At 39.3% G+C, this 15,792-nt stretch overlaps 1 protein-coding gene across 1 annotated transcript in view; it reads right to left on the bottom strand.

Annotated features, from left to right (window-relative positions):
• rnf220a (ring finger protein 220a) overlaps window positions 1-15,792 on the bottom strand; it is a 221,705-nt gene that overhangs the window by 197,809 nt on the left and 8,104 nt on the right. Inside the window, exon 2 of the mRNA XM_088085176.1 lies at window positions 11,541-11,714. The gene's annotated coding sequence lies outside the window, so the exon portion shown is untranslated. The remainder of the gene's footprint in view (window positions 1-11,540; window positions 11,715-15,792) is intronic.

Raw genomic sequence — 15,792 nt, 5'->3', positions numbered from 1 at the left:
CAGTGACTGACAAAATCTTCCAAGTATGTTTGATGTGATAAGTGGAGCAAAATTCTAATCAGCTATTTAATTATGTAAAATCCTAACGTTTTGTTAGGAAACATTATTTGCAGCCCGTTTTGGGGTAATTTTCACAGAAATTATCTCTGGTATTTTTATTTTTTTAAATCAGTTTATCCATGGCCTTTTCATTCTCCCCATTAAAAGTTGGATTTCAGTGGAGTAAATTAATAACTTTAATACTCCTCCATCACCAGCGACAAACAGCTAACTGCTCTTTGCATGCTCCCACTCTTTTCACAATCATTCAACCACCACTGTGAGAAACTGACAGAGTTAATCATGAGGAAACAACAAGCACAGCTCATTTATGGTACAAACAAAGGTTTTACCCCTAATACTAGTATTAGGATATTTAGGAGGAAATCATAATATAAAATCTGAGCATAAAGTGTGTATGTGTGTGAGTGTTTGGGGGTAGGACAGAGTGTGTATCAGACTGAGGGAGAGTGAGAGAGACAGGGAGTCTTCCTCTCCACTACACCCCCCTGCTGGTCACACATGGAAGTGACCCCTAACAGCTATAACTTTTTCCTCTGTTGTAAACTCACTTTGGGTCAGTGACTGACAACTGAGAGGTGCTGCATCAATTTTGTTTTCATGATTTGACTCAAAAAGTGCAACAAAAGTGAAAAAAGGTGGGGTAATGTGACCTAAAATTACTTCTTAAAGCAAATTAACATAAACAAATCATGTTGTATTATCAGCAAATCATCATATTACAAACACAAAACAATGTGGGGTGAAAACATGTGGTATAGCACAGAGAGCAAGGGTTAAAATGTCCATTTAATAGTATTTTACTGTAATGAATGGGGCACTTAGCGGGAAAATATGCATTTACTTTAAAAGTTAGTGTTTGTCTGCCTTAAAATCATTGAAGTTGAATGAATTTGAGGAGACAATATGAAGTAATTTTGAAATTAATAAATTTGTCTTACATCCAGTTACCTAAAATATATAAGGCAAGCATATTTTTGCAGTATAATGGGATACTGGGCTGAATTTGGCAATACTATGAAATATTTTCATAGAGAAAGAAAAAAATAGAATAGTTTCTTTCCCAAATTATGTCTTCCATTTAATGTTTATCTAAAGCAACTAACAACTAACTTTGACCTGGTTCCACACTATAATATCTCAATATTTTAGGTAACAATAGCGTGGGAAAAGTGAAGAGGCTTGTGTGTGTGTGTGTGTGTGTGTGTGTGTGTGGTCTCCATACACACAAGCAGCAGTAGCAGTGCCATTAGTGGTGTGTTGTCTTGCTAATAGGCTCAGTTTGGAGTCAATGGGCTGACTGAGGAAGAGGACCATCCATGTATTAGATCCCTCTCCATTCAAAGTCTAATGCCACTCTCAGTCCCACCCTCTGATGTTTTTAAATGCTGCCTCTGTATACTGACTAGGAAGCACTTTGATAGCACCTGTTGCACTGCTGAGGCATCTGTACCTCTGCTTTACCTCCCAACTCAAAAGTAAAGGCACTAGCAAGCAGATATCAGAGGAAGGCATATAGTGAGTGAGTGTGTGTTAAGAGGTGCAGAAATTTTAAGGGGAAATACATTCAAATTAGAGAAGCGGTCTCTGTCTGCCTCCACACCAGTACACTAATGGAGGACTGGGTTTGTGCTCATAGCATTTCAAAAGTTTATTGGAGTCAGGTCTTTCCAGAATCAGTGTCTAAGGATACTGTTATTGCACTGGAGCTACTTCTTGTTAAGAGCATGTTCTATGGATTATCTAGAGCAGAGTTAAGACTGACTTCTAGCCCTCTCACTCATTTGAATGAGGTCAGTCCAGCGACACAGTGGGGGTGCCAACACAGCGGGTACCAGCAAGCAAAAAAAGGTTATAAGGTGAAAAAGCTGTCCAGACTGCAACACCACAAAAGTATTTCTACTGTCACAATAACTGTGTTACAATATACATTAGTTGCCAGCATAATAACATCCTAGAACTGTAAAATTATGTCTCAGGGTCTAACTAACAGTACTGCAGTGTCTTGGCATTTGAAAGACCTTCAAACTCATGGATCTATTACTCGAACTGGACTTCCTGGATTATATGTCACGTCTCATAGATACCAGAAACAATGTTGCTCCAGTTGCATTGCTTTAATCTTACAGTTACACTCTGAATGCCTGTTGAATGAGTAAATGTTTGTCATTAGGATGAACCAACCCACTATGGCAGTGAGCACATCTCTTTATACAGATGTACTTCCTTCACAATTCAACTTACAAGAGTTTAAAAAATGGAATGAAATTATGCATTTGGTAAGGGTTAGAATATATTTCATTGACCCTGTCAGCGTGTCAGCAGACACAGGTTAACATCAGGGCTCGTTCTGTTTTACAGCAGATTTCTTGGCATCCATCTGAACTGAGTCATGTCCTTGTGTTATGAAACCCCTGACATCTCCTCTGAAATGACAGAGTGATAATGAAAAGCCGAACTGACAGCAGAGGGCTGGGGCTGCCCTCACACGGCCTGCTCTCACCTCTGCTCGGCCCGGTTTATCCTTAAATTGAATTCCACTTTTTCAAAACGGAGCTTGGAGGGCATGGACTGAGGCGAGCAGAGTGGAGAGGGTGTGACAAGCTGTGGGTTTCTGTTTTGTTTACGTTGCTCACTGGCTTGGCTATCAGGCATTCTCTGAAATTCTCTGAAACAGCAATCTGGTGGAAGAAAAAGGTGCTGTAGTGAAGCCATTTTCAGTTTTTGTGAGCCGGTTGGTTGTGTGCACAGATAAAGACAAGGTTCCCTCGCAGAAAGGCCTTGTCTATTTTATGACTTGAACCCATAATCCTTTGATATTTTAAGGCAGCTCAAACTTGACCCTCCCTTCCACCCAGTGACTAAAGTAATACCCTGTTAGGTTCTTTACACCACGTGGGACTTAATTCCTTAAACAAACCATGTTTGAGTGTGATTTACAGCTAATCTGGACAGGCGACGGTCATTTCTATCTTTCCTTTAATAATTTACGATTGGGGGAATTTATAGCAGCGGCTCCCCAGCCGTGCATGCTGCCCAATCCATATGTCTGTAATATAATGAGATTTAAGCGCAGCGAGATTATAAATTATGGTGTGATTTGTTCTCTCGCTGTTTTGTCAGGGCATAGCCTTTGAGTGTGTGTGTGTAGCTTGGGGACATGGCTGGCATTTGGCTGCCACGACGCTCTAATTGCTGACGTACACACAGATAGATGGGACCTGATGGTTGGTGTCGCCACTGGAGGGAGGGAGGGAGGAGAGAGGAGAAGTAAGGGACGAAAGGGAGGATGAGAAGAAAGAAGAACAAGAGGGGTAGCTGACTGGGGGAGATGAGGACAGGGAGGAGGAAAGGGAAGTAGAGCATGGATAGATAGATTGAGGGACAAGAGAGGGGGACGGATATTGTCTTGTGGCAGGAGATGCAGCTGCCAGCAGCTACACGGCCAAGCGGTTAACCACACTGAAGGAGCCACATTTAGAGAAAGCAAAGCAGAGAGCCAGAGAGAGGAAGGACAGAGACTCCGCCACATTCATCTCGCTCTCAGATCCGTTGCTCCAGGGAGCTGTTGGAAAATGAAGAATTACATGGCCCTGATCAGATTACATTACAGAACAAGTGATTACATGCGTTTGACTCTTGTACAAAAGAGCGAAAAAAAATTGAAGGAAGGGGAAGGAAACATACATGATCTGATTAATTATGTAATTATGTGGTATTTGTTCTGGCTATGATACATGGGCAACAATCTGAGGGGAGGTGGATGGGTAATTTCATCAATGTTTCACTGCTCGCCATCGAAACCTGCTTTAATATAAATGTTGATTTTGTCCGCGGTTTCACTTACAGACTTGACTGCTGTACATTTAAAAGCATTTTCTGACATTATGTTTGGTTTGCATGAAGAAAGGATGGGAAATACATGAGAGCTGATAAATGTGTGTTAGAATTGCGTAGAAAACAGAAAAGAGGCTAAATGTTCTTTAGTTTTGTAATGCAGATTGTTGGTTTAAGATTCATATTAAAACTAATTACTTGAAAAACTGAGGTTACAAATAAAAAATGTTTTAAAAAAAAACCTACTATAACTGGTATGTCCAAGTTGTCAGTTAATAGATGTACCCCACATAATTTGCTCCTATTGTTAGCATTTCTAAGTACAGCTTTGATGACACAAATCAAGATCTCATCAGAACAGTAAGCATTGGTAGTCTACTAAAATACCTTCAAACTATGGTTCCCCGAGCTTTTTTGTGGCACAGACCACTTTTACAACAACAGTGTTCTTGTCAACCAGTGCTATCGAGCACTTTTGCTGGATGAGAGTGCTGATATCGGACAACTCTTTGAAAACTGGCACAATGCTCGAAGCAAATGCTTTTATTAGCAACCATGCCAACATTTTTTTAAAAAAATGCTTCCTACAATATCTGCATATGAAACTGTAGTATAATTGTGTTTAGGTAAAGAAAGATTGTGGTTAGAGCAAATTATCAATGGTGAGAATATGGTTAAGCAGCCATCATCATCAGTGATAGTTGGGGATTTTTGAAATAGACAGGACAACATCCCAGAAGCTCAGCATTACACTGCTGTATCGAGGGTTGACAGTGAAATGTATTTTAGCCACTTTCAAAAAGGCCAATCTTAAAAAAAAATTAGTCTAAGTGGACGCTTTACCTTGCCTTCAGATAGCCCTTTCCTTTGGCACTAAGTTTTCTAAATCGTATAACTTCCGTATTCCTATGCTGATGTCCAACTGTGCTGTGCTGTGTATTTCGCCGCCGGTCAGCTGTTTGGATCTCAGCAGTTTATGGAAGAGACAACATACACGAGAAAATTTGAAAACCCTGAATGATTATGACAGCAACGAAAAAATTGCGTTCACTGTGGAGACAAAGGAATGCCTGAACGGACCGAAGTACAGACAAGAACTTCTGCAGAGGTAGACTGAATTGGCCAAAAAAAGACTCCCAATTCATAAATCTCAAACTATGTGGAACTGTCCAATATTGACAGAACTCATAAGACACTGGACTAAGGGTATCACAACCCTGTCCGAACCTAAGCCGAGCCTGAGGGAGTAGTAACCCAGCCCAACACAGCATTTTGTTTCTTATGTTCCAAGCCGAACATAGTCAATGTAACATTACTGAAGCACTGAGTTCATCCCTGTCATGCTGTTGTTGTTACCATGGTTAGCTTTGAAAATTTGAGTCTTTCTATTGGCATATGTTAAGGAACTTCTTACTGAGGTCTGGGTGCCTTAACAGGATGCATGTAACTACAACATGGGAACAGCTGTTTGTTTACCATTCCCAGCTAACATGGTTGGTTTACTACAACCATGACCAAGACCTTTTCCTGTAACAATTATCATGTAGTATTAGTTGCTGACACAATTGTTCCTTTCTGCCATTTTTAAATGTCTTCTTTATCTCTTATGGTCGTATCACACTTGAATTATGCTACACTGCCCCAACAATTTCCAATGGTACCGCTCTGTTTTGTCCTTTTCCGTGAGCTTTCAGAAAATGTACACAAATATGGATGAAATGAACGCAGATTGAGAACAGAAAGCTCCATCTGAGTCCATATCTAACGTTCAGCATAAATGAGCCCTTATTTCATAGCATTATAATAATGATGTACTGATCTTACAAACAATGGCACATAGCTATTCTGTACATGATGCTACACTAAATGAAAACCAAATCTATTTTATTGTTTATGAATAAGAGCTTATTGGTCACATTAAAAAACTCTGGAAAGTTTGACCTGCCTGATCTTCACTTTTCTGATCTGAAAATCTTGGCATTTGGGGGATTGCTTCTACAGGTCTAAGCATTTAGAAAAAGGCCAACGTCCATTGTTACATTACAAACAAGTCATCTAAATCCCTGGATGGCACAAAAACAAGATATCAAAAAAAAAATCTGGAAAATAATTCTGCTTAAAAAAATATGGGCTGAAATATTGTGTTAGCTTCAAGAGCGGGAAACATCAGAGTGTATTTCCTTCCTCGTCGCTCCGTCATCTTCAAACATCCGCGGGGAGTGACTTGTTATTTGCTCTGAGCTGTCTGCATGGTTTGGCTTTTTGATTAGAGAGAGACAGAAAGAAAGAGAGCGGGAGACGGAGGGAGAGAGCACAGATAGTGAAGAGAGAGACAGTCTTGAGGCATATGTCAAGCAATGTCACAGATAATCACACATTGTCTTAAAATAGCTTTGAAAATGACAGTGTCGGGGGTGGGCTGGGGAGGGTGATGTTGGGGTTTAGGGGGGAGTGAGAGATGCATCAAAGCACGTGTAGCGTAATTAAAGACCAGATAAAGTTAATTTCTGACAACTCCCCCGGGGGAACATTTATCAAGGACAACATATAAAAAAAGTCTTATCTGTGAAAAATGAGAGGAGCTGGGGGGTTACATGGGTATCTAACATACATCTGCTTTGTTCTCGCACACAGAGATAAATATAAGGGGGGTTACTGCAGTGACAGATAGAGAAAGAGTAATTTCCTCAGTCAGTCAGGTGAAGATGGTGAAGTGGCCTCCTTCTATCATCATCTACCCAGTAAAACCATCCCATTTCATAGTCCAAGTAATCTCCATATTACTGCTTCCACTGAAACTGTCCCTGTTGCTGCTGAGATATATTGTACATGATTATGATCCATTGTATGCGCATTTCCAATGGTCAAAACCATTACATCGATTTTTTTCTAGAATGAAATCATCATCTGGTTGTTTGCTCACGCTCAAAGTCATGTTTGCCAGGACTAGAAAATCCAAATTTGTTTTTTTGTGTAGCTGAGGTGGGCCAAACAAGTGGCAATTAAACATTCAGTGTGATAGCGTTTAAATCCAGCTGGCAGCATAGATGTCTTTAAGTCCAGCCCAGTTGCCAGGAGAAAATGCTGGCATTGTACGTTTCTGCAAACCACAGATACATTTTTACATTTTATACTTATCATATCAACGTTTCTGAAGGGAGGTGGATCAGATTACGTGCATATTAGCTGTGTTTTTCATCAGGAGGAGGAGGCGATGGTGGATGGCGTGAGACCTAGACAAGACGGCTGCCAAGCTGCAGACTACTGCTCAATCCAGCCATTTTTTTCAACAACATCACATTTCCAGCAGTGTTTGTGGCAACAAAACCGGGTATTCTAAGCCAAAAACAGATCTTTTCCAAACCATAACCAAGTGCTTTTTGTGCCCAAACCTAACCACACGTTAACCACAGCACTGTCACAACATCAAATTGGAAATTGCGAGGTAATGAAATGTCACATTTTAACATAATTGCTACATATGTGACATATCTGTAATTTGCAGACATATACAATGCCAACATTTATTCTGACGATTGGATTGGGAAGTCTCGATGAAAAAGTATTTTTCAAAATCACAAACAAGACAGACATTAGAGGAGGAACTACTGACTACTGAGATCCCAGCCTGTTTTTCATATAATAAATGTAAAATACTGACTTTGTATTTTATATTTGGTGTTTTTTTTTTCTATTTCCTTTTTTAATGAAAGGCATTGGCCTGAATTTATACAGTAGTTGATATCTGCGACCCAGTGTCATCCACCACAGTTGAATGTAGAAGCCAACATTCTTCAACATGCTGTCCTGTGATGGCCACTTGAATTGCACTGAAGTGCAGAGGAAAACCTGTCAACTTCTATCTTAAGAGTTTTGTGTTTTGCTCAGATATCAAATGCACTGCAGGAGCGCAATATTGCAATGGTTCTCTGTTGTCGCATTACCCTTTTATACACAGTATCAATAACTGTTGTTTGTCATTGCAGCTGCAGCGTTAAGGTCTCTTCTTAAAATAAATGCACCAACTAAGTTAGTGCTTACATCACTATTTCTAAAGTGTTTGCCTGCATTATAAGCATTTGTATCTCAAGGAAAGGCTAACTATACTAAAACTAGGTTTTAACTAGTGTACTGTAATAAAATCTTTGTCCGTAACTGAATTTAAAAATAAAGTAGCTTATAATGTAATTTTTGCTGAAAATCATGAGGTGCCATGATTAAGAGCAAGGAAAGTTTGCAAACATTAGCTAACAATGGCCATCACAAGCAAATGGTCACACCAGACGAGGTGTGAATGCAGCAGCCAAACCCAAGAGAGTACTGAAATGTGCAAAGGTACATTTTAATTGAAAATAACTGTAATTTCTTCTTTCAAAAGTAAAACAGTCTTGATTTACCGTATACTGTACACATGTGCACGGCTGCTTGGATTTTTTTTTTTAATATCTGAAACATTTTCATATGCTGCATAGTGTCAGTTGTCAATTTCAACTAAAAGTATTTACTGTAAATACAAACATGAAACGTGTAAACAAACAGCCCAGACTTTTTTTTAACCTTTTTTTATTTTTTGTTGGAATGATTTGTCCATCTACTCGATAGCCAGCAGAAGCTGGTAGTTAAGCTAAAAATAATGTTTATTCCTGCAGACGTTTAATGGTCCGTCAAATGGGATAACAAGGACGGCTGATTTGTGGGCCTTTCTCTGCAATTACCCAGCCTTCCCACTTCCTCCCTGTTTAAATTAAACAAGCCATTGATTTTATGCTGAATATTATTGTGCCATATTCCTCAAGAGCGCTTTTGATAGAGATATGGAGTGATTGGACTCAGAGACACACAAAGAGAGGCAGGCATATAAAGACTGAGGCAAAGCCAGATGGGAGAGCAGCCCTGTGATTTGTTTTTCATTGTTTAAAATGTATAATCAAAATTTACATTTTTTTTAGGTTGATTTAAATTAATGCTTATTTTGGTCCAATGGCTACACCCAAAGACATTGCTATTCAAAAAAGAGACCTTAGACACACACTTGTGAACTGTTAAAATAAAATAAAAAATAAAATATCACATGTAATCTATGCTATCTTCCTGTATGTGGCCTCTTGTTGGCTTCAGGTGACTGCCATGAAGGAAAATGTGACATTTTCAAAGTGCAAAATAAATATTTTGTCATGCAAATAAAAACATTTCTCACACATCGCATGTAGTGCATGAGTTAAAAACTGTCTCGAGATTGGTGAAGGAAAATTATTTAAATTCTGACAAAATCACACAGCAATAACACATTTCTCAGAGCTATATTGTGCATTTTCAGTCTCTCCATATTGGACATCAATGAGCATGAGCTGGTTCTGTGTTTACACTGATCTGACAAGCTAGGAGGAAAAAGCTACACACACTGTACTGAGCAAAATGAAGAAATTGGACACAACTATATGGCTTATGGATAATAATGGAGTTCTTTGACACAGGAACATAATGGTATACCAGGCGGTGCCTATGCAGGCAAGATAAATTCATGTTTGCTTTTAGTCTCTCCAAGGGAACTATTGAGAACTGCCAAAGAAGGAATGTGATCATATTAACTTAAAGTTGACCCCCGGTCACTGACAGTATTTCAACAGCTAGCATATTGGCTTTGGGTTAAGTTATACTGTATATAAGTACATATTAAGAGGAGGATATTAAAAAACTTGAGAAGAATCCTTAAATTGAATTGAACAAAAATATAAAGAGGAACCACAGAAGCTAGGCATGTTGGGTTCAGAAAATTTGGATTGATCAAGCTGCCTTAAATATTATAGAGCAGGCAAAGAAAGCCAAGTCAAACAAAAATGTCAAACTCAGCATCGCTGCAAAGCACTTGTAAGGTCAGCCCAAATGGCAACCTCCATCCTTCAAGGCTAAAAAAATTAAGCCAATGCAGAAGAACCAAAAACTGTAGTTCATCGTATGGCCACTTGAGGCTGGCTCCAAAACAGAGTAAATACCCACAGACCCCTATGTTAAAATGCCCAACTTTAAAGCAGAAATTAACATGTACACAGCCTGGCACAAAAAATGGTTTTGGTTATAGCAATTGTACAGGAGGGTCAATGTTTTTTATAACTTCTATAACAGTTTTATGACTTTAGAACTTATATCTTTGTAGGATCCAAAGTTATGTATATTTAAGGGCGGGGCCACTTGAGTGACAGGCTGTCTACAAGCTGCAGCTACAGTGTGTACAGTCAGTACACTCGCTCTGTCAGTCAGAGCCAACCCTTGCTCCTCCAAAGCTCCACCCTCTCGTCCAAATATGCTCACTTCTGACTCCAAAAAACAAGATGTGATTGTGAAAATAAGGAAATATAGTCTCTTTTCCCCACAGAGTGTGAAAATTATTTGTTGAAATTACATTTTCTTTACTATAGAAACCTCACATTCTCTGCACTTACACTTTTAAACTTCAATCCCCACACAGCATGCTAAAACTGACCGACCCTCTTACTCTGTGACAGATACATTCTCAACCCACCTTTATGTTTTCTCCTCTGTATTCCTCTGTATCATGAGCAAGACAGACTGATGCATTTTAAAAAATACAGTGTGTCAGTAATATCTGGAAAAAGATTCAGAATAAAGACATTTTTACTATGTAATAGATGCACTCTGTAATTGACACAACTCTTGCCCTGCATAGTGTAGGTGCATGCAACCATACCACTAAATTCTGATTTCTCTTCCACTGTATTAGTCATGCTCCTGCAGGCGATTACATTTCATTGTTGTGTTTGAAGGAAAAATGAGATCACCTTTGACAGGTTCATCATGGAGGCCTTCTAGAGGCATTTTGCCTGACTTGGCGGCCTGACAGTCAGCGACTCTATTAGCCATGTGTTTTCATCCAAAACACAGAACTGTGTTACCCAGGTCTCTAAGCACATGCACACGAGCAGACAGAGCAGTCACTAAGGAGTGGAGATTACACAGAGAAGTCAAGTGACAAATTCAAGTGGCCAGAAGAAATATCAATTCATTTAGGACCAGTGAGCAGCAAGCCAGCTGTCAGAGAGAGACGGAGAGAGAGATCAAAAGGGCTTACCCCTGATATGACAGATGCATTAGAGACGAGAGCACGACAGTTAATTGTGTGTGTCTGAGTGTGTGTGTGTTTATTCTGCAGCATCTCCAGAGTGTCTTTGTGGAAGAAAAGTCAACCAGTCAAGTGGTTCGACCTACCCACTGTGTTTAAGAATAACAAAGAAAGATAAATGTGAATGTAGAGAGCTCAGTGTGGACTGTGTCTCTTCCAAATTTAAGATAAAATCCAGCCCAGAAGTGTTGACACGGTTAAACATAGCCATTTGCTATGTCCCTCACAGTCCTCAGTCTTAGGTTTTGTTTGTTATTCTTATTAATCTAATACTCAAACTGAATTGTATTTCTTTTTCTCAGCTGTACTGACATATCCAAACCAACACAGCACCCCACATTCTTCAATAAAATGCTCTTTTTGGTCTAACTTGTGGTTAATGTGGAAGGATTATGAAAAGTACTTTGTGTATTGAGAATGAAAAAAATGCTCTATTTTTTTTATTTTCAAAGGAAACAGTTGATGGGATTTGAGCTTTTGATCAGGATGCCTCATGGCAGCTTACCTTTGCAGGTAGTCTATGTGTGTTCAACTGGGAGGAGACCACAAAGCAGATCCAGAGCATGCTCAAAGAATTATGTGTCCCATCTGACATGTGCCTGGCACGAGCTGGAGGACATGGCTGCAGAGAAAGACACCTGGGCTGCCTTTCATAGACTCCTGCCACCATGGTCCGGACCTGGAAAGCAGAGGAAAACCATACCACTGAGTTACATTGTTGCAGAATACACTTAACTCAGTCCTGCTGCTCCATTGACATGCATTCTATGTAAGTTAATCCATACTTTATTGATCTTCACCCATGTTTACAGCATTCATCTTGAATAGGAATCAAGGCATAGTCTAATCCATGTTTTATAGTTACCATATTGTCATTGTAGTAAACATGTTTGTCCATAATGGCCACGTGATGGAAATAATAGTAAAATCAGAGCAACATTGCCTATAATGGGAACGGTGCTGCCTATGGTTAAATCAATATTCATGTATATATTAGGCCAATATTTTGTGAGAGGCAATTACCGCTGTGGTGGAATGGTGTCATTGTGTGCGAGACAAAATGACTTGGAAGTGCGGAACATTTTGATTAGGCCTTTTCAAGGTGATCTCAGGACATTTTTATGTGTCACTTCTTCCCTCCTCTCCTCCCATCTCTCTGGATTCGTCCATGAAAGAAAAAAGAGTGTACAGATGTTGAAGTGTGCTGACATGTCCTTGTGGAGGGATTTCAACCATGATGCTAATAACAATAATTAGCGCCTAAGTGTTTGTGGAGGGGGCGGCAGAGACATGAATATTCTCTCATTGTGTGTGTGTGTGTGTGTGCGTGCGATCCAGGACAAATGGCTTCCCCTTGTCTTTTTAAAAGAACAAATTAGCCTTAATTGCTTGTTTCAGGGGTCTGGGGATGAAGGCAGCTTTTTGCTACTTCATTATGCCTGTTTTAACTCTTCAAGATCAGACACACACACACACGCACACACACACACACACACACAGTTAGACCATTGAATCTATTAACAACATAATATTGTGACTATTTATGAGCAACACAGCAATTAAACTGAATCAGAGTACATTTACTTCATAATGAAAATTGCTGAGTTGCCAAGGATAGCAAGTCAAATAGCTCTGAATGCAACTGTTTATGAGTAAAACTCCTATTAGAATAATTAGAGGTTAAAATGTTACACTAGCGTAAGCAAAGAATGCTACTGTGTTTAATTGAAATACATTGGGATTAATACATTTCATCTTTTACTTGGAGTGAGAACATGGGAACTAAATCCATACACCACTTTAGGTAATCAAGGGGAGGACATTTTCTGATGTGCAAAGACAGACTCTCCCATCAGCTTTGATTAGTGTTATAGTCCGTCTTTCTCGGCTGTTAGATATTTGAGAAATTATTATTAATAACAAAATAATTTCCACAGATTAACCCCATTCCGGCTCTATTCCTGATCTCCCGGCCTTTAGGAAATTGATCCGGGGAAAGATTGATGGCTCTCCTGCTGTTTTAAAACGTTTGTCCTTGCTGGTGTGTTTTGTTCTATTCGTCTTCTATTGCAGCAGAGGTCCATTTCTTGACGTCTGTTTAATGATGCAGCTGTATCTCTGAGTGTGACATTGAAACAAACTGAAAGTACATTTGAGATTTTTCACACTAAAATAAACTATTTGATGCAGCGTGTATAATAAAGCTTGATCTGCTATGGATTACTTGCGTTAGGGAGGTAAGGTAAGATGAAACAGTGATGCCAATTGTGAGAGAATATGTTTTATATGTTCCGTTAATTCTCCAGTGATTTGTTTCTTTCCTTTTCTCAGTTATTTTCTCATTTCTGTGTTTTGCTGCTCCCCTCTCTGGCACTAACATTACAGAGCTTTTCTAACATTTTCCCCATCACACCATCGATATTCATTCTTTGGTCACACAAGTACTGGTGTGATATTGCAAGATCTGGAATAAAATGTATTGTTCCCCAACAAAAGGCCCAGATCAGAGGAAAATTGGGGCTTGAGCAGTATGTGTGAACTGTTTGAAGAAACAAGCTGAAAGGCTCACTAATGCATTGCAGAGGTATGTAACATATCTGGACCTATCTGGTTCTTTTTTAGTGAGCTACTGCCAATTACAGCACAAGACGCAGGTTAAGGACAGAGACAAGGACTGGGCGCTACTGCTCTCTCCAAGGTGCGTATGTTTGTTGAAAGAGAGTGTTACAAAATGGGAGGAAGAGAAGGTGGCGGGTGGACTACTGCATGTTGTAATAATGTACTCGGAAAGCTGCTTTGTCACTTTTTGACAACAAAACTGTAATGCTTTATATTAGTCACCCAAACGCACCAAACAAACAAGTTGTGTTTTAACTTGCACAAACATGACATACTGTGGCAGATTCCTCCTGTAGAAAGATCTTGTCATGAGTCAGTCATGCAGTATGAAAACTACAACAACTTCGAGATTCCCAATTACAAGATCGCAAGTTGTGTAATGTAGACAGTACAGCAGTCTGACAATTATGAAAGTTGTGTAGTGTGAACTTCCCTTTAGAGAAAGTATTATGAGTTCTGGATCAAGCAATTGTGTGAAAAATTAGTAAAAGCAAAATATACTCACTCTTTTAAGATTATGTTTTCAAGATTTTACATTTATTGGATAGTGACAGTTGAGATACATCATCACTCAAGACAAAGTCACACCTTCAAAGTGGATAGCCAAGCTGTAATATAGAGACAAATTCCTGCTGCACTGCACTGACTTACCAAACAAAACCAAACCAAGCCAACCAAGCCAAGCTAGTCCCCAGCTGTGGAAAAAGGGTTATTACGTTCCACTCAGAAGTGTGAAGTGGGACATCTAGTAAATTTCTGTATACCAGTCCAGTCCAGTTTTTGGCTTGATATCAAACCGATCTGAAAGTTTTCACACCATCAAAAACCTTTTAAATAAGCAGTAAGGCTGCATCTAGACAGACCACAGCAATGACTGCAACAATTAAGCCTTGTTGTTTATTCAGGGATGCCAGTACATAAGATTCAAGCAACAAAACACAGGGTCATCCAGCAAAAAATGTTTAACTGGGCTCAATTTTTGCCAGAATGCATTCTGACTTCATGCTGCAAGTCGATGTGTTGCTCTATCAAATATGTCATATATTTTTAATTAATATTCATAAATAAGAAGACTTTCAGAAATGTAAAGTTATTTTTTGTACTTGACATCACCTCTCTTCTCCCCCTGAGGTCTTCTCTCTTTAGCCTACAATTTTAGCCTTGCAGGTCACTGTTGAGTGTCCCTGGTTACACAGCCAGAAAAGGAGATTTCTGGATGTGCTGCCATCATGATAAGTGTGTTGAGCTAAAGGATGACAAGAACATTGGACAGCAGCAGTAGTTTCCCTCATTATCCACAGGAGCAGAAATCTGATGTTACCTGATTTTTGAACGTAAGAGAGGATGTCATTGGAGAATGTGAGGGCTGACAGAAAATAGAAAGATGAGTAGTGTTAAGACATAATATTGCATTGGTGATAAGTAATGTGTAGAAACTGTGATGTCTCTAATGCCATTTTAACATATCAGCTGTACTATTAATACAAATAATGGGAAAGAATGAAAAAAAAGATTTTTAAAATTAAAACTATGAATGAAAAAACCACAAGGGCAAATTAAACGCTGTAAGTTGTAATAAAATATCTGTCTGTTCTTTCTATTTTTTGCTAATTTGGCATTAGTGAGGAACTTATAGCACCATGGCCCTCTGGGATATGTAGTTCACATTTAAGGTATACCCCGTGGGGTATCTATGTCTTTCAAACGCCTCATCTTCAAGGTCCTTAAGGTCAGCCAGACCCTTTAAAAAACATCAGCCCCAATGTCTCATGGGATATGGAGTTCCTGATAGGTTCCTACCTTGTAGCTAAAGGGTTGTAAATGTTGACCAAGAGGATATCAGTTAGTCACCACAGTGACTGCAGGGTTGCTATGAAGGATTTCCATTTCCTTTAAGGGCCTGAATGAGCTCTGCACAAACATGAGCAGATGGATGGATGAACGGATGAATTGGAAGAGAGAATGAGTTACAGAGAGAGTGAGAGAGAGCATCCTTATTTATTGTTCATGCATTTTTAAACAGCAGAGCGGTGAGGTCAAATGAGTAAACAGGACTTAACCTGAGGGCAAGAAGAAAGGAGGAAATGGTGCAAGAGAGATGGACAAATTGGATATGTCAATGTGGAGGGGAAGGGAAA

This window comes from Plectropomus leopardus, chromosome 12 (assembly GCF_026936395.1).
Source record: "Plectropomus leopardus strain MGB_pleo_1.0 chromosome 12, ASM2693639v1, whole genome shotgun sequence".
In the NCBI taxonomy this organism is placed as follows: domain Eukaryota; kingdom Metazoa; phylum Chordata; class Actinopteri; order Perciformes; family Serranidae; genus Plectropomus; species Plectropomus leopardus.
This window is presented reverse-complemented; position numbering and strand designations above follow the sequence as displayed.